Below are 25,782 nucleotides of genomic sequence, written 5' to 3'. Positions count from 1 at the left end.
GTGCCACCATTGTGCTAAGTCGCCGTATGGGACTACTACTCCCATCCGGTATTAGGATGGGAGAGTTGTCCCTGTGTCCGGCGACTTAGCACAATTGTAAAGTTACACAAAACACCTACACACAATACACATACATGACACACAGTACAGTACATACAACACATAACACAGAGTATATACTCACCAACAGCACACTTGTAGGCGAAGCCCTCGATCCTCCAGGAAAAAATCCAAAAATAATAAACCAAATTCATACTCCCTGTCCGCAGAATCCATAAAACGAGTGTCCCACGCCGATCCCCTGCTCTCCGGCGATACACTGCCAGGAGCGAAGCTCCTAGCAGTGTATCGCGTACTGTCCCGGAGTTCAATGGCTCCGGCGTCTTGGTTAACAGCAGTACAGCTGCGTTGAACTTTCCCACGCAGCACTGCCATTAAGCGAGAGTGCCGGGGTCAATGACCGCCGGTAAACTCGCTCGCGCATGCGCAGTGACACACCGACAGGAACTATGGCTCCTGTCAGTGTGTTGCTGCAGCCGTGGAGAGCAGACATATCTCTGGATGTGTGAAAATCTTGAAACGTGGCACTTAAATATGTGGCAATTAAATACGTGACACGTGGCACTTATACGTGATACGTGTCACTTAAATACGTGGCACTGAACTACGTGATACGTGGCACTTTGATACGTGGCACGTGTCACTTAAATACGTGGCACGTGGCACTGAAATATGTGGCACGTGGCACTTTGATACGTGGCACGTGTCACTTATATACGTGGCACTGAAATATGTGGCACGTGGCACTTTGATACGTGGCACGTGGCACTTTGATACGTGGCACGTGGCACTGAAATATGTGGCACGTGGCACTTTGATACATGGCACGTGGCACTGAAATATGTGGCACGTGGCACTTTGATACGTGGCACGTGGCACTTTGATACGTGGCACTGAAATACGTGATACATGTCACTGAAATACGTGGCACTGAAATACGTGGCACGTGGCACTGAAATACGTGATACGTGGCACTTAAATACGTGGCATGTGGCACTTAAATACGTGGCACGTGGCACTGAAATACGTGGCACGTGGCACTTAAATACGTGGCACGTGGCACTTAAATATGTGGCACTGAAATACGTGGCACGTGGCACTGAAATACGTGGCACTGAAATACGTGGCATGTGGCACTGAAATACGTGGCACTGAAATACGTGGCACTGAAATATGTGGCACTGAAATACGTGGCACTGAAATACGTGATACGTGGCAAAGAAATACGTGGCACTTAAATACGTGGCACTTAAATACGTGGCACTTAGGCTATGTTCACATTTGCGTTGTGCGCCGCATGCGTCCTTTTTTTGATTGATTTTGGACGCAGCAAAAATGCAACTTGCTGCGTCCTCTGCGGCCGGATGCGTGCGCTGCAGTGACGCATGCGGCGCAAAACGCAAGTGCGACGCATGTCCATGCGCCCCCATGTTAAATATAGGGGCGCATGACGCATGCGACGCCCGACGCTGCGGCGCAGACCGCAAATGTGAACGTAGACTTAAATAGCTGGATAGAGCTGGATCCGCGGGCTGTGATCTGGCCTACGCTCAGCACTCTGCGGAGCGCTGTCATTCAAAACACGTCCACTCATTTTGGTGTTTAGTCCCAAAATGGAGGATGGAAGAAGAAAAGGGTTGGACAAGGAAATGACATAATTTCTTTTTTTTTTTCCCCCACTGCAGTTAAAGCTTTATTTGTGTCAAACACAGACAATCTGCAGAGAAAACTGCATAAAAAACCGCACTAAAAACCGCATCAAAAACCGCATCAAAAACGCACCAAAAACGCACCTGCGTTTTCTGCCAAGAGCTGCGGTTTTTGTCCTGAAAAAAAAGGATTGAAATCAGGATCGTGTGAACATACCCTTACCGTACAGGGTTAGGAGGGGGGGCGTCTGACTGACGCCTGCCCTAGTAACCTGGGGTTAGTGACAGTGGGGTTAGTAAACCCCAGCTGATGTCTGTTCCGCTTGCTGAGGCGTCTTTGGCTCAAGGCCATTGCAGCTGGCAGAATCGACATGATGTTAACTCCAGTGTGTATTGTATTCTGAGTCATAAAGACAGGAAATGACCTCAATGACTCTTTTTTTTTTCCCCTTTTTTTTTTTTTCAAACAAACTTTATTTTCAGTACACAATGCTGAAAAAAACGCAGCTGCAAAAAACGCAGCAAAAAACGCTGTGTGTGAAAGCAGCTGCGTTTTTTGCCTGCGTAAAAAAACGCAGGTAAAGCAGCAAAATACGCGCGCGTAAAAATACGCAGCAAATATGCTGTGTGTGAAAGTAGCCTTACAGTGAGTTTAATAAATGTTAAGAGAGCAGTGATGAATTTCCCACTGTGAAGAGACAAGTAGTGTAATACACATATGTGTTAAATACGACTTACTGTGGAAGTTCTTATCAAAACTTACTGTATTGCAAAGAGTCGCCTGCGCTCCAGACCAACACAAATCTGGAAAAGGATTTGTGAGTAGCAACATCACCGATTAGCCCTAATAACTCACTTGAGTATTGGTTGATTAAACCTACTTAGACAGAATAGTGTAACATAGTGAACAACACCCATTACAAAAAATTGCTAATAGTTCTATTTTTTAAATCTTATAACAACAGAAATGCAGTTGGGCATGATTATAAAGTCCTGGCAAAAATAAATTATTGAATGGATAAAATACAATGATTCAATATAATTACAGTCAGCAGGTGGCAGTATTATAATAGAAAAATATATTTGAACTTAGAAGTAAAGTAAGTGCAAGTGCGTTAACACATGATTAAATAGGTAAATAGATAATGAAGAAGTAAGTTAACCACCAAGCTGAGACATGATAGCCCAAATACAGCAAAGACTGGACCACCGTTGCAACCCCAACTTGCATTTTGCATTCAGCTTTTTCAAGAGACTGAATGAATGGGATGATGTATAAATATTAGGAGTATTCAATAATAAGCAGAGGCCAGCAAGATCAAAGATGCACATATGCATGTAGGAATTAATCAGATGCAGCGCATACCTGCCCACAAGGGCACTACATTCCAGGTAAGGAGCACCCATGTGCTCCACCAGAATTCATATTAGGTATAGGCAGCCGTGCTAATTGTGTTTGTCATGAGATGTCATAGACCAGAGATGGCGCATGCACGCTCTAACTGCATATGCCCCACCAGTAGTCATATTAAATGAGGGCAATTATACCATTAAAGAGAACCTGTCACCATGAAAATACAGTCCAATCTGTAGTCACCAAGTTATAGGGCAGGGTAAGGTAAGCAGATTCATATATGGTTTTGTGAGAAAATATTGAGTATAACTGTGCTTTAATCATTTAATCCTCTGCTCTTTCTGGGATATTTGGTCCAATGGGCGGTGCTATCAGTGAATTCTACCTTCAGTACCGCCTGGCTAGCAAAGGCCAGCTGGTTTCACCACTGGAGCTGTTGCTATTCTGATAGTGCTAGTTTCTTTCTTTGTCGGAAGCTAGTGTAAGGGTCTGGACCAGGGCAGTAGTCATGGCCGAACACTCTGGTGTATCTGTGCCCTGGCTCCCCACTACATGAAAACATTGTCCAGCACTTTGTGTACCTGTGGCTTCATTCTCTGCACCGTCAGGGTCGCCTCCCTTCCGCTGTGGGTTTCCATCACTTGGTTAAATAAAGATTAAGACATAGTCCTTTTCAACTTTTAAATCAACAACTTTACTGTAAGCTTTATGCAACACATCCAGACTCTTCACAGCAATTACATCAGAACCAGTATTACAGATTTCCTCTTCTCTCCCTGCACCTTCCTTTCTTTCACATAACAAATACCTGGGTCGGACCTTGCCGCACGGGTCCTCAGTGTCCTTCCAATTCAGCTCTGCCATGGTTAGTCTCTCCTCAGTCTGTTTCGCACCAGACAAAAGAGTATCCACCTCCAAAGCTAGTAGCCACCTGGCGAATGACCTGCCTATCAGTATTGTGCTCTGTGAAGTCCCAGCGCTGTCCTGCTCCCAGCTCACTGCTTCTGGGTTCTGCCTCAGCCACTGTTTCACCCCAGTACTGAGGACATCTGCCCAAGCTATAAGCTGCCACATTCTAGGGCTACCTGTGCCCATATACTGTCTTCTTTCCCTCTTTCTTACTGCTGTGCTGGCCTCCGCTTTTCTGGCCTGATGTAGTGGATGGCTGGGCTTTCTCCTCTTAATCAACCAACATTGCGTGGTAGCTGTCCTGGGCATTTCAGCCCGTGTGGACTGTCTAGGCGATCGGGCCCTTCTGACTAGATACAGGAAACACTCCTTCCCTTAGCTGCAGCTAACCCCTCCTACAGTAACTAGTTACCAGCTATGTAAAACTCATATCTGGCATCATGTATACTACACTAAGGCATTCCATCTTGTAGGCAAACTTTAATACTACACTTTCCCTATTTAACAGATACACCAAATAGCAAATATATACATTTAGCAGAACAAGACATGGCAATACACCTGATTGTGTAGCAGTACCATTATATACAAGGGTGATAGTACACTTAAATCGTGTAGCAATATCAACATATGTTAACCTATACACATACACTAATAACATACAGCACCGGGATGAGGGAAAAGGGCAATGAAATAAACACATTTTACCATACCCCCAACACTAGCTTCATGCTTCACAATGGGCTATCTTCTTCAGTCTTTCCTACCACTATTTACTCCTCCATTTTTTGGACATCTATTCAACTCCAAACTTATTATAGGGGCATTTCCTAGGCTATGGTAAATCTGCACCACTTTATTGTTAATTAGAATGAAGGTGGGTCCTCCATTGCCTCCAGTTCTTCATCAGTGGGATCACAGTCTATGTTCACGCTATTTTTAGATAAGGTCTGAGCATTTACATTATTACTGCACAATCGGTACTACTTCAACTTGCTGAGCTTGGCCATCTAACTTTTCTCTAAGATCCTTTGCCTTGCAGTGTATAAATGGCAACATAAAGGACCTGTTGTCAGTTCCTGATACAAAATCCTACCCTAACAAGATATTGGCTAACTTCTCTGTAAGAGAAACACAACTGCCAGCAGCTCAATCATGAACTATTTCTTCTCTCCATCCCTCATGGTCCTGCTAATATATACAATTACCATCTACCATTCACTTGGTTCCAGCCTCCTCCACTTTTCACCAGTATACATTATTATTGGAGATAGGAGAACCCACACAGTAAAGTTTGGTGTTTCTACTGAACACTTACTGTTTGGACACAGACACCGAACACGGACTTCACCAGGAAGTTTGCGTCACTGTTTGGGTTTGGTCATTCAAACAATTGGTGTTTATCGTGCTATCATATGCATGACAGCATGGCAAACACTGCTTCTGATCGGCTGTAAAATCATTACCACCAGTCAGACAGCCACAGTTCCCACGCTGTCAAATGACAGCATGAGCCCACAGCTGTGATTAAAGGTAAAAAGTTTACCTCTAGTCACTGGCGTCGGCTGATGGAACTGCTGCTCCCATCAGACTACATCTGCTGCTGCTACTAAAAGTGAAAGCAGGAGGCAGCTGATGAGAGCTCTAAATAAATACATTAAAAAAAGCCTTGAGTTCACCTGTATTTTTAATAACCAGCCAGGCAAAACTGATAGCTGGTCACTGGATACTGAAAAGGTGACATCAATATCACAAATATTACCCCACTTGCAACCGCCACAGGGCAAGTGGGAAGAGCGGGTTAAAGTGACAGAATTGGTGTATCTAATAGATGTGCCTTTTCTGGGTGTTTGTGGGCTGCTATTTTTAGGATGGAGGGCAAATATCCATGGGCCCTTACCAGCCTGAGAATACCAGCCCCCAGCTGCCTGTTTTATTTTGGCTGGTTGTCAAAAACGGGAGGGACCTCACGCTTTTTTTACATTATTTATTTAAAAAGCAGTGTGGGAACCCCTCTATACTTGGTAGCCAGCCTTGCTATTGCTGAAAACTGAGGGTTGCAGCCCCCAGCTGTCAGTTTTGCCTGGCTGGTTATCAAAAATACAGGGAAACAAACACTGTTTTTTATTATTATTTATTTAGAGTGCAGGCGCCGGTTGATGAATACTCCCATCTGTCACCACCTGCTCTCACTGTTATTAGCGGCAGCAGGCATAGGCTGATGAGAATAGTAGTCCCATCAGCCGACACCAGTGACCGGAGGTAAACGTTATGCCTACAATCGCCCCTGCAGGTTCACTCTGTCATTTGTGGGAACAGCAGCTATCTGACCGGCAGTAATAATTTTAACACTGATCAGAAGCAGTGTTGGTCGCGCTGTCATGCACATGACAGCGTGGCAAACACTAGATGTTTGGACTCCCCATTTAAGTGAATGTGGTCCAGGTTCGGGTTCAGGTGCAGTTATTGTTCTGGTACCCGAACCCAAACTTTGTTTAACTGTTTGGCTGAACCCACTGGACCCGAACATCCAGGTGTCCACCCATCTCTAGCTATGACAGATTGTCAAGAATTAAATTATTTGATGTTTAACCATAGATACCATAGGACCGAAATAAATGGCAATATAGTGAATGCTAAAAGGTATCATATACATACTGTATACTTAACACATCCTATAATTCATTATTGCCTTATTCTCTGTTTTAGAGGGCCTCTTCAGTAAAAACAAATAAATATATTCATCAATTTAAATTTCTCTGTAAGTTTTGTTAAAAGCGACTGTGTGTAAAAATGCTCTATGCTATATTTTTACAAACCAGTTTTTTTTTTTACCCTTTTTTGCCACTAACTTATTTTTTAAGTTGGCAATATTAAATAGAAATATTAGGATTTACAGACGTAGTAGAGGTAATATTTTTGCAAACCTGGATAATATGTAATAAAAACGGCACTTTTTAAATAAACAATATGAAATGTTTCTAGAATGATAGATTCAAGTAAGCAGAATCTTATTCTTCTGTTGACATTTTGTTGCCCCCTAGTGGTAAATTCTGAGTATGTGCTTTGCAGTTTCCTACCAACTACTTAAAAAGTGTGTTAGGGACAGACATCTGACAACAAATTCATTAGGAAAGTAACACGTTACATTTGTGAAATCCAATATAAATAACTCTAAAATTTATGGTAGAGACATGCAAATGTAATTTTCCTGGCCCAAGGCATTTTTGACGAACAAATGCAAAACAACTGCTAGAGGAAAAGCATTAAAGAAAATGTTAGCTATATTTAGACTTTTTCCACACTGTTAGTAACACAATGTAAGAACTTTGAATAGAGATTCTTTTTGTCTGGACTTTGTGTATCTCCTATTTTGTCTGCAGTCCGTGACCCTATATTTCAATGAGCCCCTCGCTTGCATCTGTCTTCCATCCCTTCGTTTTGTACTCTAATCTCCGCATATTATTATTAGCTTTTTTTATTATTCTCAACCTTCATTTAAATAACTAAACTTTATATATATATATATATATATATATATATATATATATATATATATATATATATATACATATATATATATATATATATACATATATATATATATATATATATATATATATATATATATATATATATATTTTCTTCTTTTGTTTCCACTGCTTCATGTATCCTGCTCCTCTCATTTCTATCTTTCTCCTGCTTTGGCTTTTTATGTCAATTTAAATCAGTGTTTGACAAACTCCAGTTCTCGCGCCCCCCAACAGATCAGGATTTCCTTAGTACTGCACAGGTGATTTTCCTCAACTGCAGTCCTCAAGGCCCCCATGATTCAGCACTTGGCTGCTTCATTGCAGCCAGGTATATCCACTTCTGAAATACTCTAGCGTTTCAGTGAAAATATAGTTAGAAAATCCAATCAGGGACCATAGTAAGAGACAAGACTAGTCTGGTGCCTCTCATAATTAGAGACATATTAATTATTAATCACCTGAAGTTGCTCTAGAAAAAGCCAGCCGGAGATTGTAATCAGCCGGAACTTCTAACTATATTTTCTCAGCCATTTATATACATACCTGATTGCAATTGTGCAGTTGGAATATGATTGATGCTCCCGATGGTTTGGGCAGCATTCATCAAATGATTAGATCCCTTTAAATATACCTCATTTTCATGTCTGGCTTTCTGTATCTTATGATCTGTTTTCTTAATTCCTGTCTGCTCCTTTCTTTTGCTTTCTGCACTTTTATATTTTTCAGTTATATCTTGACCAGGAGAGAACACAGATAAAAGAACGTTCTTGTGCAAGAACAATATGTGGACCCTTTGCAGTCTAGTAACTCATCATAATGCACAATTCCATCTCATTTGGCATTTGGAGGTGAAGCTGGGCCCCCTTACCTGTTGGGCTCCTGTATGGCTGCACTAATTGTATGTCCAAACCCGTGATAAATCCCTCCACCGCAAACATACTGATTTGATGGGAAATTTTTCAGTTAAAAGAAATCTGACAGCAGATTTTTGCTATTTCATCTGATAGCAACATAAGGTAGGGACAGAGACCCTGATTCCATTGATGTATCACTTAGTTTACTGGGTTGTAGCGGTTATGATAGAATCTGAGTTTTCTCTACTGGAGAGCTAGAGGAGCTCAGAATGTTGAGCTATCTAAAATCCCACCCATATAACTGATTGGCAGCATTCTCTGTACATTGTGTATTGACAGAAATCTGCTAATCGGTGCTGGGGGGCTTGATTGGACTAGGGGGCATGAGGAAGTCAAAATGTCATATCTCTGGAATCAGGCTCTGCTCCTGTACATCAAGGTTTTCTAAGATTACACAGCAAAAACTTGGTGACAGATTACCTTTAATCAATAAAAGAACAGCAGCTTTTGTCAAAATTTGCCCACACCCCTGGCCACACCCCAATCCATGCCCACTTTCCATTTCTTTCTCCCCTGGCAGGAGGAGATGTCAGTGGGATGGTTGTAGTGAGAGAAATTCAGCAGACTACTGGTCAGAGGGGCGGTGGCAGTGAGGGACATTCCACAGACTACTGGTCAGAGGGGTGGTGGCAGTGAAGGACATTCCACAGACTACTGGTCAGTGGGTGGTGGCAGTGAGGGATATTCCACAGACTACTGGTCAGTGGGGCGGTGGCCGTGAGGGACATTCCATAGACTACTGGTCAGTGGGGCGGTGGCGGTGAGGGACATTCCACAGACTACTGGTCAGTGGGGCAGTGGCAGTGAGGGACATTCCACAGACTACTGGTCAGTGGGGCAGTGGCAGTGAGGGACATTCCACAGACTACTGGTCAGTGGGGCGGTGGCAGTGAGGGACATTCCACAGACTACTGGTCAGTGGGGTGGTGGCAGTGAGGGACATTCCACAGACCACTGGTCAGTGGGGCGGTGGCAGTGAGAGACATTCCACAGACTACTGGTCAGTGGGGTGGTGGCAGTGAGGGACATTCCACAGACTACTCGTCAGAGGGGCGGTGGCAGTGAGGGACATTCCACAGACCACTGGTCAGAGGGGCGGTGGCAGCGAGGGACATTCCACAGACTACTGGTCAGTGGGGCGGTCGCAGTGAGGGACATTCCTCAGACTACTGAGAGTACAGGGCGTAGACCCAAATCCAAGATTGTCCGCTGTATCTGGGATAGATTCACGGGGCTCCGGTCCAGAGTCCAGATCAGTTGTACCTGGTGGCCGGACGGGAGGCCGAGAATCTCTGACACAGCTTTTGATTAGCCAGGGCTGACGGGACATCATCTGTGCATCCTGGTTATGCAGCACCCCAGAGTCCTGGTTGTTGCAGTACTGACGCTCCGCCACTAAGGGGAGTGATGGTACGTCTGATGGCACTAAAGGAGTTCACCTGACCAGGTATCACAGTCACACACTACACTTCACACTCCGGCCACCAGGGGGAGCAAAGGGTTCTATGTATTAGGCCACTCCTCACACTCTGGTAAAACTGGGGGCTGGATAGGAAGTTAGGGAGAAGCTGACTGGGTTTTGCCCAGGTAACACCTTGTGAGAGAGGTTGCTTGGGAAGATCCAGGGGGTCCCTGTCAGGGGTGGGATCCTGGCAGAGGCTTAGCGAAAAGGACAGAACGTTACAGAGCCACGCCTGCATTTCATTGCGGCAGCATCTTAAGAAAGGACACAAAGCGAAGTATATTGTGGAGAAGTGAGAAACGAGATCACAGCACAAAGGCGATAGAACCAGTAGGAGTCGTGCCCCGAGATCGGCAACATCCTACTGAGGCGCGTAGCCGGAGGCCGGAACGCCGAGGAAGTATTGGGCTCCACGCATTACTTCAAACCAACGGCAGGGCAGTTAATTTTAGGTTGGCTGCCTCACCTAAATCACCTAATGAAGACAACGGAGGCAATTGTGGGAGAGCGGCATCTCTAGGGTCCCTATAAAATAACTCCAGGCCTACCCCATCATACGGGTGCGTCCTATCCATATCATCTGGGGGACGTGGAGAAAGAACAGAAACATACACGACAGTTGTGAGGACTATCCCGTGGTGCTCAGCAGGGAAGTACTACAACACCCAGGCGCTAGTAGGTAGGCACTGATTTCCACCTGCAAAGGGAACTCTGGATGTGCCCTCGGACCGGCCGGTCTCAGCCAGCCCTGTTAGCAGTGCTCTGGATTGCGGATGCCGAAGCCTTCAGTATAGAGGTAAAGAGACTGCAACCCTGTGTCCTCGTTATTTACTGCGACCTACACCGTCACCTACATCTTTTATTGGGCGCCCCTTAGCAGGGCCACGGACAGGGTCGGGCCACCGTGACATCCTCAGAACCGATAGACCCGGTACCGAGTACCCCGCCGTCCTGCGTCTGGGGGCCGCTCCAGTTACCTCTAGTTTGGACCTGTAGATTTATTTTTTGTTCCTTCATTCACAATCGGAGCCGTCAGAACTTTGTCATCTTTATGTAGCTTCACTATACGATATCTGGCTTTTTGGTGTCTGTAAGGCCGTGTTCACACGTTGCATAAATACCGTGTTTGTTATTTTCTGCAGATGTCTGCACCAAACTACACAATAACAATATTCTCTAGTTATTGCATTCTTTTATTCCTTTTCCCCTTATTTGATGTGTTTTTGTGCAGATGTGAAGCCGCAAGTGCTTTTTATAGTACAGAAAAGCTTTGATTCTGCATTTAAAAAAGTAACTTAAGTTTTTTACATGAGGTTTTTTTTTAGCTCCACATAAAAGTCTTCATAGGCAAAAAAAGCACCACAACTGTAGATCGGCAGCATCTTTAGACGCACAGCAGAAGCGGTTTTCACGAAATCACATCCACTTAGCTTGAACAGTTAAACACAGCAAAAAAAGCAGCATTTATGCTACATGTGAACACAATGTAAATGTCTACGCAAAGTGGAAGTGATTCCATGAAATCTCCACCCACAGTGCGTCTAAAGACGCTGCTGAACGCTGCAGTTTTGGTGCATTTTTTCTCTATAGGCTTCTTCTGAAAAATAACGCATGAAGAAAAAAACGCTGTTGCATTTTTCAGCACAGAATCAAAACTTTTCTAAACTATTAAAAAAGTGTTAAAAAAATGTATTCACATCTGCACCAAAATCGCATCAAAAAAGAGAAAATGCATAAAAGAAATGGAGGAAACACATAATAATCAGAGAAGATTGTTTTTACGTTGTGTGGTGAAGACACCTGACAGAAAAAATAAGTCGAAAAAAAGCAGCATTTACACTACATGTAAACACGGCCTTAGTGTTACATTTTCATTTATATATATATATAGACTGTATATATGTTTTTAAGAATATTTGAGCCGATGGATCCATGATATGTCCATTTTGCAAGCCTGCGTGAAAAAAACACCGTACGGATGCCATACGGATGACACACGGATAAATTTGTGTGTAAAAAACGCATCATCGCATTGAATATGGAACAGTGTTTTGGGACAATTTCTGCGTATTACGGCCGTACAAAACGGACCGTATTTTCATACGCCTAGTGTGACGCCGGCCTAAATAATTTCATCACTGTGATGTGCGGGTTATTATGATTACTTGGACACCAAATATGTTGGTTATTTGCTGATTTGTGATGTTATTTTATTTTTTTTTTTAAAAGCCCATTAATATGATAATATTTTAAGTTTTTAATTATTTGTAGCAATTTTATAGGATGAAAAAATCTCTTATTCTCCTTCTAGAATACAAATATATAGAAATACACTGCAGTGTAAAATGTATCAGTACAATCTGCTTGTGGAGTTAGAGCCTGCAATAAAGGTCAAAATTCTCATCATTACATTGCCAGAACTTGTGGCTCAATTGTTTAAGCTCCTGCCTGTAATCTTCAGGATTGTGGGTTCCATTACAGGGTAGATTCCCCCCCAAAAAAATTGCCAATTGCATTTTATTATTTTTAGCAGTTTTATAGGAACAAAAAAAATCTGACCTTTTTCTTCACCTCAGCATACAAGGACCATAGAAATACATTAAAATAGACAACGTATCTCTATGTACAGTGCCTTTCGAAAGTATTTGGCTCCTTGGAACTTTTAAACCTTTTCCTACATATCATGCTTCAAACATCAAGATACCAAATTTAAATGTTTGGTGAAGAATAGTGTTGAGCATTCCGATACCGCAAGTATCGGGTATCGGCCGATACTTGCGGTATCGGAATTCCGATACCGAGTTCCGATACTTTTGTGGTATCGGAAATCGGAATCGGAAGTTCCCAGTGTATGGTTCCCAGGGTCTGGAGGAGAGGAGACTCTCCTTCAAGCCCTGGGATCCATATTCATGTAAAAAATAAAGAATTAAAATAAAAAATATGGATATACTCACCCCTCCGGCGGCCCCTGGACCTTACCGATTGTAACCGACAGCCTCCGTTCGTAAGAATGAGGAGTTTAGGGCCTGCGATGATGTTGCGGCCTGTGATTAGTCGCGTGAGCAGTCACATGAGCGGCACGTGACCAATCACAAGCCGCAACGTCATCGAAGGTCCTAAACTGCTCATTCTTAGGAACGGAGGCTGTCGGTTACCATCAAGGATACCTTCCGATACTTGAGTCCCATTGACTTGTATTGGTATCGGGTATCGGTATCGGCGATATCTGATATTTTTCGGGTATCGGCCGATACTATCCGATACCGATACTTTCAAGTATCGGAAGGTATCGCTCAACACTAGTGAAGAATCAACAACAAGTGGAACACAATTGTGAAGTTGAACGAAATGTATTGGTTATTTTTAGAGATGAGCGGTGTTCGAGTCAAACTGTTTGCCAATTTCAAATTCGAGCTGTTTTGGGTGGTGTTCGAATCGTTCGACGAACTCGAACAATTTACTTAAAATTCGGCTGTTCGAGTTTCTGTTCGATAACTGTTCGTTCACCAAAAGCCTAACTTGATTTTCACATTAAAACTGTTTATCAATGTTAATAGACTGTTTCAGTGTATAGTGGGCGAGGGATAGATCTGTGCTGAAATAATGCCAATCTCCTTTTTCTGTTAGATAGAGAGAGATAGGTTTAGGGAGTCGGGACTAGTTGTAATATTAGCCCTTTTCAGGGTAGGTTGCAGCAGTTCATAGCACTTTTTGCCAGGCAGGTCTGTGCTAGTGCTATGCAAGTGATTGTCACAGCATTTGGTGTAATCTAGCTCAGCCAATCCTTTTGGGCTAGTAGCATTGTCTGGTAGTCATCTGAGTAGCCTGCCTGTGAAGCTAGCTACACCGCCTGTGTATCTAAATTTTTACTGCATCTAACCCAGTAAATCGTTTTGGGCTTAGTAGCAGTGTCTGCATGTCAGCGGAGTAGCCCGCCTGTGAAGCTACACCGCCTGTGTATCTAAATTTTTGCTGCATCTAACACAGTAAATCGTTTTGGGCCTAGGAGCAGTGTCTGCACATCAGCGGAGTAGCCCACCTGTGAAGCTAACTACACCGCCTGTGTATCTAAATTTTTACTGCATCTAACCCATTAAATCTTTTTGGGCCTAGGAGCAGTGTCTGTACATCAGCGCAGTAGCCCGCCTGTGAAGCTACACCGCTTGTGTATCTAAATTTTTACTGCATCTAGCCCAGTAAATCGTTTTGGGCCTAGGACCAGTGTCTGCACGTGAGCAGTGTAGCCCGCCTGTGAAGCTAGCTACACTGCCTGTGTATCTAAATTTTTACTGTATCTAACCCAGTAAATCGTTTTGGGCCTAGGACCAGTGTCTGCACGTCAGCGGAGTAGCTCGCCTGTGAAGCTAGCTACACTGCCTGTGTATCTAAATTTTTACTGTATCTAACCCAGTAAATCGTTTTGGGCCTAGTACCACAGTTTGGCCGCTCAGCTCTGCTCAGTTTCCATCCTTCATTTTTTGTGCCAACAACTACAGAGTTGCTAATTTGTAAAGCACCAAAATGAGTGGCAAAAGGCCTGCTGCTGGTGGAAAGGGGAATAGGCGTGTTGGAAAGGGAAAAAAGGTTGTGTCCATGGGGTAGGTGGTAAAGCAAGAGTAACATCTGCAGAAGAAAGACCATCTTCCAGCCAAAGTAAGATGTCTACTTCTTTTCATGGACAATTTGATATGATCCCTTTCTTACGACCATCGCTACAAGCATCGCTACAAATTCCAGATGAGGCACAAAAACAGCAGGTGCTTGAATGGATATCAAGTACTCGTTCAAGTGGGCTCTCCTCCACCTCAACTTCAACATCACAAATACTCCAGTCTGCAGAGGTGTCACCCCAATCGCACTTGCTTCCTCACAGCTCCCAAGTCTCCAGCCGCCCGCCTGAGTATGGGGTAACACAGATGGTTGAGTCTGCAGAGCTGTTTACTCATACTATAGCCTGGGAATCAGAGGTCTGCTCCAGAGCTTCTGTGAATCCAGACGAGGAAATGATCTGCACTGATGCCCATAATCTTTGTGAGTCGGATCCAGGCCCAGATGAAGAAGATTCTGAGCATAATGTAGACCCTCGTTCCCAAACTGTAACTCCAGTTGGTGGAGACAATGAGGAAGATGATGATGAGACTGAGATACCTGATTGGAACGAAAACTTGACTTTTCGGTCAGGGCAGGAAGAGGTTTGCTCTGAGGACGACGGGTGTGAGAACACACAGGGTGATGATGACGAGGTTGGAGACCCCACTTATTGTCAACCCACAGTCTGCCAGTCCATCAGGTCAGCAGAGGAGGTGGAGGAGGATGCTAGTGACGACGAGGTTAGGTTGCGCCTTCCTGGACAGAGACGGAGTACTGGAAGCATGGCAACAACTGCATCCTGAACCACAACTGTGCCTCTGAGCACAAGCCGTGGTGGCTCTTCAGGTTGCATGGGCTCTAAGCCTTGCAAAGCCTGGGCATTTTTTGAGATCGCAAAGGATGACCCAACTCATGTTGTCTGTAAGATTTGTCACCAAAATCTCAGTAGAGTCCAAAAAATGAATAGTTTGAGTACTTCATGCATGAACCGTCACATGGATATGAGACATAAGTTGCAGTGGGAATCTCACTGTGCTACAATGCGGCCTAGTGGGCCAGGCCAACCACCGTCTGCCCCATGAAGTGCATCCACGGCCTCTTCATCCTCTGTGACTGTGGGGACAGCAGTCGCACATAGTTTTGGACGAAGACCTTCCACCTCTTTACCCGCAACAGCCAGTGTGATTGGCAGGTAGTCAGTAAATTTGCAAGTGGATACACCTGCTGGTGTTGAGCACTCTCCGACATCGAGACCACTACATTTTGATCAAGGCAACATAATATCTCTGCCTGCACCTTCTTCACAGACCAGCAGTTTGCCGAGGACATGGAGCGCCCCATCAGGGCTGTGGGGTACTCGGTATGGGGTCCTGCGGTTCACAGGGGGGATGTCACGGTGGCTGACCCAGTACGTGGCCCTGGGACATCCATATAAAAGGGAAAGGTCTTTAAAGGGATAAAGTTTGTGTTCGTGACGCCACCTGTGGTATTCGGTCAGGGTGACCGATGCTGCTTTAAGGGGTCCGCTGGGGTGATGTTATGGCAGCTAGATGATATACCTTCCCACAGGTGAAGTATATCCCCAGGGCTTCCCAGTATGTAGATGGTGAATGGTGAATGGAGCAGTGAAGAACGAGGACACAAGGTTGCAGTCTCTTTACCTTTACTGAAGACTTCAGCATCCATAGTCCAGGGCACCAGATCACAGGGCAGGCAGAGTCCGGCCGGTTCAGAGGCAAGTCCAGAGTCCCCTTGTCCAGGTGGAAATCAATAGCCTTCCCTTGCGCTGCAGTGCTGTAGTCCCTTACTGCCTATGGCTTCACATAAGGGTCTCACAGATGTGGTGTTTCTCTATCTCCGTCCCCGTATAGGATAGAACAAAACCCGTATGACTGGTGACTTGAGCCTGTTTATAGGGTCTCTTATAAAACCCGGCTCTGTGGGGTGTCACCGTGCCTCCTGTAGGTGCGGATAGGTAACATGCAATTAGCTGTCCTGCCAGTCTCTGAAGTAAGTTCCACCACTGCTTCTGCCTCCTCAACCTCCTCTCAGTCCTCCACCTTCACCCAAAGCCTGCCTGGTAATGCCACCCTCGTTCTGACTGCGCAGAAGGAATCCTGCACACCTCCTTACTATGCTGTCACCAGGGCTCAACGGCATCAGGCAGTGTTTACCTTGAAATGTCTGGGAAATGTGAGTCACACAGCTGAGGAGTTGTGGTCAGCTCTGGAGACCAAGTTCCATCAATTTTTGTCTCCACTGAACCGGCAACCAGGGAAGGCCTTGTGTGACAATGTTGCAAACCTGGGTACGGCCCTTCGCTGGGGCAATGTCACACACGTGCCTTGTATGGCTCACGTTTTGAACCTGGTTGCCCAGCAATTTTTATCCCACTATCCCGGACTAGATGGGCTTCTGCAGAGGGCACGGTCGCTGTGTGCTCACTTCAGCCGTTCACATCCTGCAGCTCAACGACTTACATCTCTACAGAAGTCGTTGGGCCTGCCAGTTCACCGGATGAAATGCGATGTGCCCACATGGTGGAATTCAACTCTGCACATGTTTCAGCAACTGTGGCAGCACCGACGAGTCCTGGTGCAATATGTTATGACGTATAGCCTGGGCCAATGAGATCCAGAGGTGGGGCAAATCATGCTGCAGGAGTGGTCTCAGATCAGGGACCTATGCACCCTTCTGCACAGTTTTGAAATAGCAACGAAGATGTTTAGTGCTGACGATGCCATTATCAGCATGACTATTCCGGTCATTTACATGCTGGAGCACACCTTAAACAGTATTTGGAGTCGAGTGGTGGGACAAGAGGAGGAGGAGGAGGAACAGGAGGAGTTGTATGCGGAAGGGATAATATCTCCAACATCCAGACAGTCGGCAGCACCAAGGCGGCTGGCATTGGAGGGTGGGGGAGAGGGATTACCGAGGGCGCATGGTAGCAGCCAAACTGTTGAGGAAGTTGCAGGAGCCGAGGAAGAAGTGGAGGACGAACTGGCGCTGGGCATGGAAGACTCATCAGATGAGGGAGACCTTGATCAAATTTCTGTTGTGCGAGGTTGGAGGGACAGGGCAGAGGAAGGAAGCATGATTCTCACCTCGCCGCCACCAAGACAACAAGGACTTGGTCCATCTGGATGCGCAAGACATATGAGTGCCTTTTTGCTGCACTACCTGCAACATGACCCTCGGATTGTCAGAATCCGAAGTAATGCTGACTACTGGGTTGCCACACTCTTTGATCCCCGGTACAAAAGTAAATTTGGCGAAATAATTCCTGCCATAGAAAGGGATTCACGCATGCAGGAGTATCAGCAGAGACTGTTTCAGAATCTTACATCTGCTTTTTCCACAAAACACCAGTGGTGCATGTAGTGAATCTCTGAGTTCTAACTTGCCAACCGTGGGACTGTCGAGTCATCACTCAAACAGTAACAGCAACATCGCAGCTGGTGGTAACAACAATTTTTTCCAATTGTTTCAAGAATTTCTTAGACCATCCTTTGCAAGGCCACAGGAGACAAGAAATCTGACGCATAGCCAACACCTAGAGAGGATGGTACAGGAGTATCTCCAAGTTAACATCGATGCCATGACTGTGGAACTGGACCCTTGCTCATTTTGGGCTTCCAATCTGGAAAAATGGCCTGAGCTCGCCACTCACGCCTTAGAGATCTTGTCATGCCCCGCAGCCAGCGTTCTCTCTGAACGTGTGTTCAGCGCTGCTGGTGGTGTGCTGACAGATAAGCACACGCGGCTGTCCAGTGACAATGTAGACAGACTAACGTTCATGAAGATAAACAAATCCTGGATCCGCACGGACTTTTCTACCCCTGTGTCATTCTGGGGAGACTAAAAGCTTGATGATTTTTGAAAATTACCTGACCAACCATTTTAAGAAACTCTGGCAAAATTGATTCCACTTAAGTGGTGTCTGTGGCCCAATTTTTGGAAAAAATGGGGACTCTTTTTGGAGTCCCCTTTTTGTGTTTTACATGACGTTGGCATCGTCAATTCCAGGTGGGTGGGGTCGCTTCCCCCCATTTTAACCTTTAGAAACTACATACACTATGGCTTGGGGTAATACAGATGGTTGACTCTGCAGAGCTGTTTACTCATACTATGGCCTGGGATTCAGAGGTGTGCTCCAAAGCTTCAGTGTCTGCTAGTCAGCAGAGTAGCCCACCCATAAAGCAATCTACACCGCCTGTTTATCTAATTAATAATTTTTAACTGCATCTAGCCCAGGCAATACTTGGGGCCTAGTAGCAGTGTCTGCTACTCAGCAGAGTACCCCACCCATGAAGCAAGCTACACCGCCTGTTTATCTAATTACAAATTTTTAACTGCATCTAGCCCAGGAAATCCTTTTGGGCCTAGTAGCATTTTGTACTACTCAGCAGAGTACCCCACCCATGAAGCAAGCTACACCGCCTGTTTATCTAAGTACTAATTTTTAACTGCATCTAGCCCAGGCAATACTTTGGGCCTAGTAGCAGTTTCTGCTACTCAGCAGTCTTCCTAATTTTAAGCTGATATTTTAAAAACGCAGACTCTATTCACACCTGGGTTTAAGCTTTACATTTCAAAATCTATCAGGAGTATCCATCACATGTTCAACTGCCCCCTTATGTTTCCTTATGTTAGAAGAAACAGGAATCAGACAATTTAACCCCTTCCAAACATATGGCCGTACATATAATGCTCTGAAAACAACAGTATATGTATATCGGTATGGTCTCATGGCCTCACGCTGAGCCCTGCAGTGGTCAGGTGCAGGTGTTAGCTCTGTGTGAGAACTGACACCCTGCAACAATGCCCACAATTGATGCTAGCACTGATCGCGGTCATTTAACACCTCTAATGCTGCTGTTAGTAGTGACAGTAATGTAGAGGAGCATCATGCAGGGAATGGGCTCTCTGCACAATTCCATCCGGACAATGCGATTCGATCGCGTTGTCCTGATGGTCTCCATGGAGATCCCTGGCTGCAAGATGGATGGGTCCTTCAGGGTCCTGCAGGGAAGGTGGCTTGTGAACGCCTGCTGAGAGCAGGCACGGACATGCCTCCTTCCCTGCCTGTCAGATGCTGATGTGATACTCTGCAGTGCAGAAGCATTGCAGAGTATCACATCAGCGATCTGTCACTATACAGTGATGTTCCAGGATGTGACAATGTATAAAAGTAAAAAAAAACAATGCTTTGTCATCATACCATCGCACAAAAAGTTCAATATAACGCAATAAAAAAGATGAATATAAATAAAAATGGTAACGCTGAAAATGTCATCTTGTCCTGCAAAAAACAAGCTCCATCAGCAGAAAAAGAAAAAAGTTATAGCTCTCAGAATAAAGCGATGCAAAAATAAATATTTTTTCTATAAAATAGTTTTATTGTGTAAAACCACCAAAACATAAAAAAATATAAATTGGGTATCACTGTAATCTTACTGACCTGAAGAAAAAAGCAGTCTTACTAACGTTAAAACCCACGGAATGGTATAAAGAAAAAAAACAAAATTCCTTAAATTGCTTGTTTTTGTTCCTTCTGTCTCCCAAAAATCGGAATAGAAAGCGATCAAAAAATGTCATGTGTGTGAGTATGGTACCAATAAAAACGTCGGCTCGTCCTGCAAAAAATAAGCCATAACATGACTCTGTCAGCTGAAATATGGAAACATTATAGCTCTCAAAATATGGTGATGCAATAACTAGTTTTCGCAATAAAAAGCGTCTTTTAGTGTGTGACAGCAGCCAAACATAAAAACCCGCTATAAATCTGGTATCACTGTAATCGCACCGACTCGAAGAATAAAGTTGCCTAATCACTTTTACTGCACGAGGAATGGCGTAAAAAATAAAACCAATTCTTCACATGCTATTGATTATTTCATTCTGCCTCCCAAAGATCGCAGTAAGGCTCGGCGCACATTTATCCTGCGCTCTAAGCTAAGCGCTTACACCAGGGTTTCTGTGTAAATCTCTGAAATACATGATTTAGACAGATCCCTCAGAGTAAGATTCCCTATAATGAGGCAGATGGAGGCACTGTGGATGCCATAGGACCAGTGATCTGACAGTGTCTGTCTTTTTAGGATAGCATAAAAGTGCCACTCTTTTGTGCACTTCTGAAAAGAAGAGCACCGCTGCACAGAAACCAGACGGAGCCCAGAGTAACTCTGATGTCACATTAAAGTGAATGGGCCCATCATCTGCCACGTCACTCAGTGATTTAGATGGAGCCCTGATCAATGTGATGATAAATGTTATGTAAAATGTTCCCAATAAAACCTTCAACTAAATCCCGAAAAAAAGCAAGCCCTCACTCAGGTCTGTCATCTTGTTAACAGAAATATAGGGAACTTCCACGTTACCGATAGCGCAAAGGCTCTAGAAAAGCAAAATGGCTCCTTGCTCCCCCAAGAGAAATTCAGCAAATTCTCCCCTCCCAAAGCCAAATGCCCAACCCTCCCTTCTGAGCCCCAGTGTGCCTAAACCACATTTAGCACCCACTTGTTTGGCATTTCTGTAGTGATGAGTGCCCGCCTAATTTACAGGTGCGTGTCTCCAGAAGCATGAGCTGGGTATAATGTACTGGTCACTACAATGGCAGTTTGAAATTTTCACTTAACAACATCCACTGCTTCCTATTTCTGGAAAACACCCAAGGAGTCAAAATCATCACTACTAGTGTTGAGCATTCCGATACCGCAAGTATCGGGTATCGGCCGATACTTGCGGGTATCGGAATTCCGATACCGAGATCCGATACTTTCGTGGTATCAGGTATCGGTATCGAAACAACATTAATGTGTAAAAGAAAGAATTAAAATAAAAAATATTGCTATACTCACCTCTCCGACACAGCCTGGACCTTACCGAGGGAACCGGCAGCGTTCTTTGCTTAAAATGTGCGCGTTTACTGCCTTCCGTGACGTCACGGCTTGTGATTGGTCGCGTGCCGCCCATGTGGCCACGACGCGACCAATCACAGCAAGCCGTGACGTAATTTTCAGGTCCTGAATGCCTAATTCTAGGCATTCAGGATTTGAAAATTACGTTACGGCTTGTGATTGGTCGCGTCGCGGTCACATGGGCGACGCGACCAATCACAAGCCGTGACGTCACGGGAGGCAGGAAACGCGCGCATTTTAAAATTACGTCACGGCTTGTGATTGGTTGCGTGCCGCCCATGTGACCGCGACGCGATCAATCACAGCAAGCCGTGACGTAATTTTCAGGTCCTGAATGCAGAATTAGGCATTCAGGACCTGAAATTACGTCACGGCTTGCTGTGATTGGTCGCGTCGCGGTCACATGGGCGGCACGCAACCAATCACAAGCCGTGATGTAATTTTAAAATGCGCGCGTTTTCTGCCTCCCGTGACATCACGGCTTGTCATTGGTCGCGTCGCCCATGTGACCGCGACGCGACCAATCACAAGCCGTAACGTAATTTTCAAATCCTGAATGCCTAGAATTAGGCATTCAGGACCTGAAAATTACGTCACGGCTTGCTGTGATTGGTCGCGTCGCGGCCACATGGGTGGCACGCGACCAATCACAAGCCGTGACGTCACAGAAGGCAGTAAACGCGCGCATTTTAAGCAAAGAACGCTGCCGGTTCCCTCGGTAAGGTCCAGGCTGCGTCGGAGAGGTAAGTATAGCAATATTTTTTATTTTAATTCTTTCTTTTACACATTAATATGGATCCCAGGGCCTGAAGGAGAGTTTCCTCTCCTTCAGACCCTGGGAACCATCAGGGATACCGTCCGATACTTGAGTCCCATTGACTTGTATTGGTATCGGGTATCGGTATCGGATTAGATCCGATACTTTGCCGGTATCGGCCGATACTTTCCGATACCGATACTTTCAAGTATCGGACGGTATCGCTCAACACTAATCACTACATATATAGATAAATTCCCAAAGGGTTATAATTTCCAAAATGGGGTCACTTGAGGGGGATTCTCCTTCTCTATCACTTAGGGGCACTTCATATGGATTGCGCAAACTATTCTAGGAAAATCTGCATTCTAGGAGGCAAATAGCGCTCTGCCCCTCCTGAGTCTATCCGTATTGCTAAGTAGTACTGTACAGCCACATATGGGGTATTCCCACATTCAGTAGAAATTGTGGGACACATTTTGCTGCCATTTTTACCCATTTCCTAGTACAAAAATGTAATACTTGGGGCAAACACACAATCTTGGTGGTAAAAATGGAAATTATTTTTTCTTCACTGCCCAATAGCTTAACCCCTTTCTGCCATCTGATGTACTATTCTGTCCTAATTCCCATGGACGGAATAGTACGTCACATGCGATCAGCCGTGCTCATGGGGGGAGCTCGGCCGATTGCGGCCGGGTGTCTTTTGATTATCACAGCTGTCACCCAGTACTAAGTGCCAGGAGCAGTCACAGACCATTCCCGGCACTTTAACCCCCAGAACACTGTGATCAAACAAGATCGCAGCCTTCCGGTAGTATAGAGAAGCATCGCACAGGGAGGGGGCTCCCTGCGTGCTTCCCTGAGACCCTCAGAACAGCGCGATGTGATTGCATTGTTCCGAGGGTCTCCTCCCTGCAGGCACCTGGATCCAAGATGGCCACGGGGTCCTTCTGGGTCCTGCAGGGAGGTGGCTTGCTCAGTGCCTGCTGAGAGCAGGACCTGAGAAGCCCCCTTCACTGCCTGTCAGATCGCTGACCTGACACAGTGCTGTACAAAGTGTCAGATCAGCAATCTGACTTTATACAGTGATTTCCCACCCTGGGACAATGTAAAAAATAAAAAAATACGGTATACAAATACATTTTTTAAATTCCTAAATAAAGAAAAAAAAATTGTTTCAATAAATTCATTTCTTTATGTAAATAAAAAAAACAATAAAAGTACACATATTTAGTATCACTGTGTCTGTAACGACCTGACCTATAAAACTATCTCACTAGTTAACCCCTTCAGTGAACACCATAAAAAATAAATAAAAAATGGGACAAAAAACAATGCTTTATTATCATACCACAAAAAGTGGAATAACACGTGATCCAAAAGACGTATATAAATAAACATGGTACCGCTGAAAAAGTCATCTTGTCCTGCAAAAAATGAGCTGCCATTCTGCATCCCAAAAATCATAATAAAAGTGATCAAAAAATGTCATGTGCCCGAAAATGGTACCAATGAAAGCATCAACTCGTCCTGCAAAAAACAAGACCCCGCATGACTCTGTGGGCCAAAATATGGAAAAATTATAGCTCTCAAAATGTGGTGGTGCAACCACTATTTTTTTTTAAAATAAAAAGCATCTTTTAGCGTGAGACAGCTGTCAAACATAAAAACCCCCTTAGTTAGAGAAAATAAATAATAAATAATAATAATAATAATAATAAAATAAAAAAAGTATGTATTTCCATTTTCCCATTAGGGTTAGTGTTAGGGTAGGGGCTAAAGTTAGGGTTAGGGTTTTAAATTTAGGGTTAGGTTTGGGGCTAAAGTTAGAGTAAAGGTTGGGGCTAGGGTTAAGGTTTGGATTAGGGTTAGGGTTGGGATTACGTTTACGGTTGGGAATAGGGTTAGGTTTGGGATTAGGATTAGGGGTGTGTCAGGGTTAGGGGTGTTGTTAGGGCTATGATTAGGGTTGGCATTAGGGTTAGGGATGTGTTGGGGTTAGGGTTTGAGTTAGAATTGGGGGGGTTTCCACTGTTTAGGCACATCAGGAGCTCTCCAAACGCGACATGGCATGCAATCTCAATTCCAGCCAACTCTGCGTTGAAAAAGTCAAACATTGCTCCTTCCCTTCTCTTCCGAGCTCTGCGGTGTGCCCAAACAGTATACCCCCACATATGGGGTATCAATGTACTCAAGACAAATTGGACAACAACTTTTGCAGTCCAATTTCTCCTGTTACCCTTGAGAAAATAAAAATTTGGGAGCTAAAAAAATCATTTTTGTGGTGGAAAAAAATGATTTTATATTTTCACGGCTCGGCGTTAAACTTTAGTGAAACACTTGGGGGTTCAAAGTTCTCACAACACATCTAGATAAGGTCCATGGGGCGTCTAGTTTCCAAAATGGCATCACTTGTGGGGGGTTTCTACTGTTTAGGCACATCAGTGGCTCTGCAAACACAACATGACGCCCGCAGACCATTCCACCAAAGTATGCATTCCAAAATGCCCCTACTACTTCCGAGCCCTGACGTGTGCCCAAACAGTAGTTTTCTCCCACATATGGGGTGTCAGCATTCTCAGGACAAATTGCCCAACAACTTTTGGGGTCCAATTTCTCTTGTTACCCTTGTGAAAATACAAAATTGGGGCTAAAAAATAATTTATATGACAAACAAATGATTTTTTTTATTTTCACGGCTCTACATTATAAACTTTAATTAAACAACTGGGGGTTCAAAGTGCTCAACACACATCTAGATATGTTCCTTAGGGGGTCTACTTTCCAAAATGGTGTCACTTGTGGGGGGTTTCCACTGTTTAGGCACATTAGGGGCTCTCCTAACTTGACATGGCATCCGATCTCAATTCCAGCCAATTTTGTATTGAAAAGTCAAACTTTTCTGGTCCAATTTCTCCTTTTCTTGTGAAAAAAAGTTAAATGTTCATTTTTTTTTTTAAATATTCCAAAAATTCCTGTGAAGCACCTGAAGGGTTAATAAACTTCTTGAATGTGGTTTTGAGCACCTTGAGTAGTGCAGTTTTTAGAATGGTGTCACTTTTGGGTCTTTTCTATCATTTAGACCCCTCAAAGTGACTTCAAATGTGAAGTGGTCCCTAAAAAAATGGCGTTGTAAAAATGAGAAATTGCTGGTCAACTTTTAACCCTTATAACTCCCTAACAAAAAAAATGTGGTTCCAAAATCGTGCTGATGTAAAGTAGACATGTGGAAAATGTTACTTATTAAGTATTTTGTGTGCCATATCTGTGTGATTTAAGAGCCTGAAAATTCAAAGTTGGAAAATTGCGAAATTTTCAAAAGTTTTGCCAAATTTCCACTTTTTTCACAAATAAACACAAGTCATAACAAAGAAATTTTACCACTATCGTGAAGTACAATATGTCTTGAGAAAACAGTGTCAGACTCATCTGGATCCATGGAAGCGTTCCAGAGTTATAACCTCATAAATGGACAGTGGGCAGAATTGTAAAAATTGACCTTGTCATTAACATGCAAACCACCCTTGGGGGTAAAGGGCTTAAGTCTGTGACACACCTGTGGTGTCAATATGATCACTGCAGCCCCAGATTAATTAATTGAGAAGGTTAGTTTGCAAAATGGGGTCAC

General features: G+C 44.3%; 1 protein-coding gene across 2 annotated transcripts in view; it reads right to left on the bottom strand.

Moving 5' to 3' along the window:
* COL8A2 (collagen type VIII alpha 2 chain) overlaps positions 1-25,782 on the bottom strand; it is a 396,338-nt gene that overhangs the window by 77,750 nt on the left and 292,806 nt on the right. The window lies entirely within an intron of this gene.

Source organism: Ranitomeya variabilis, chromosome 3 (genome assembly GCF_051348905.1).
Source record: "Ranitomeya variabilis isolate aRanVar5 chromosome 3, aRanVar5.hap1, whole genome shotgun sequence".
In the NCBI taxonomy this organism is placed as follows: domain Eukaryota; kingdom Metazoa; phylum Chordata; class Amphibia; order Anura; family Dendrobatidae; genus Ranitomeya; species Ranitomeya variabilis.
The sequence above is the reverse complement of the archived record's forward strand: the minus strand, read 5'-3'. Positions and strand labels throughout refer to the sequence as shown.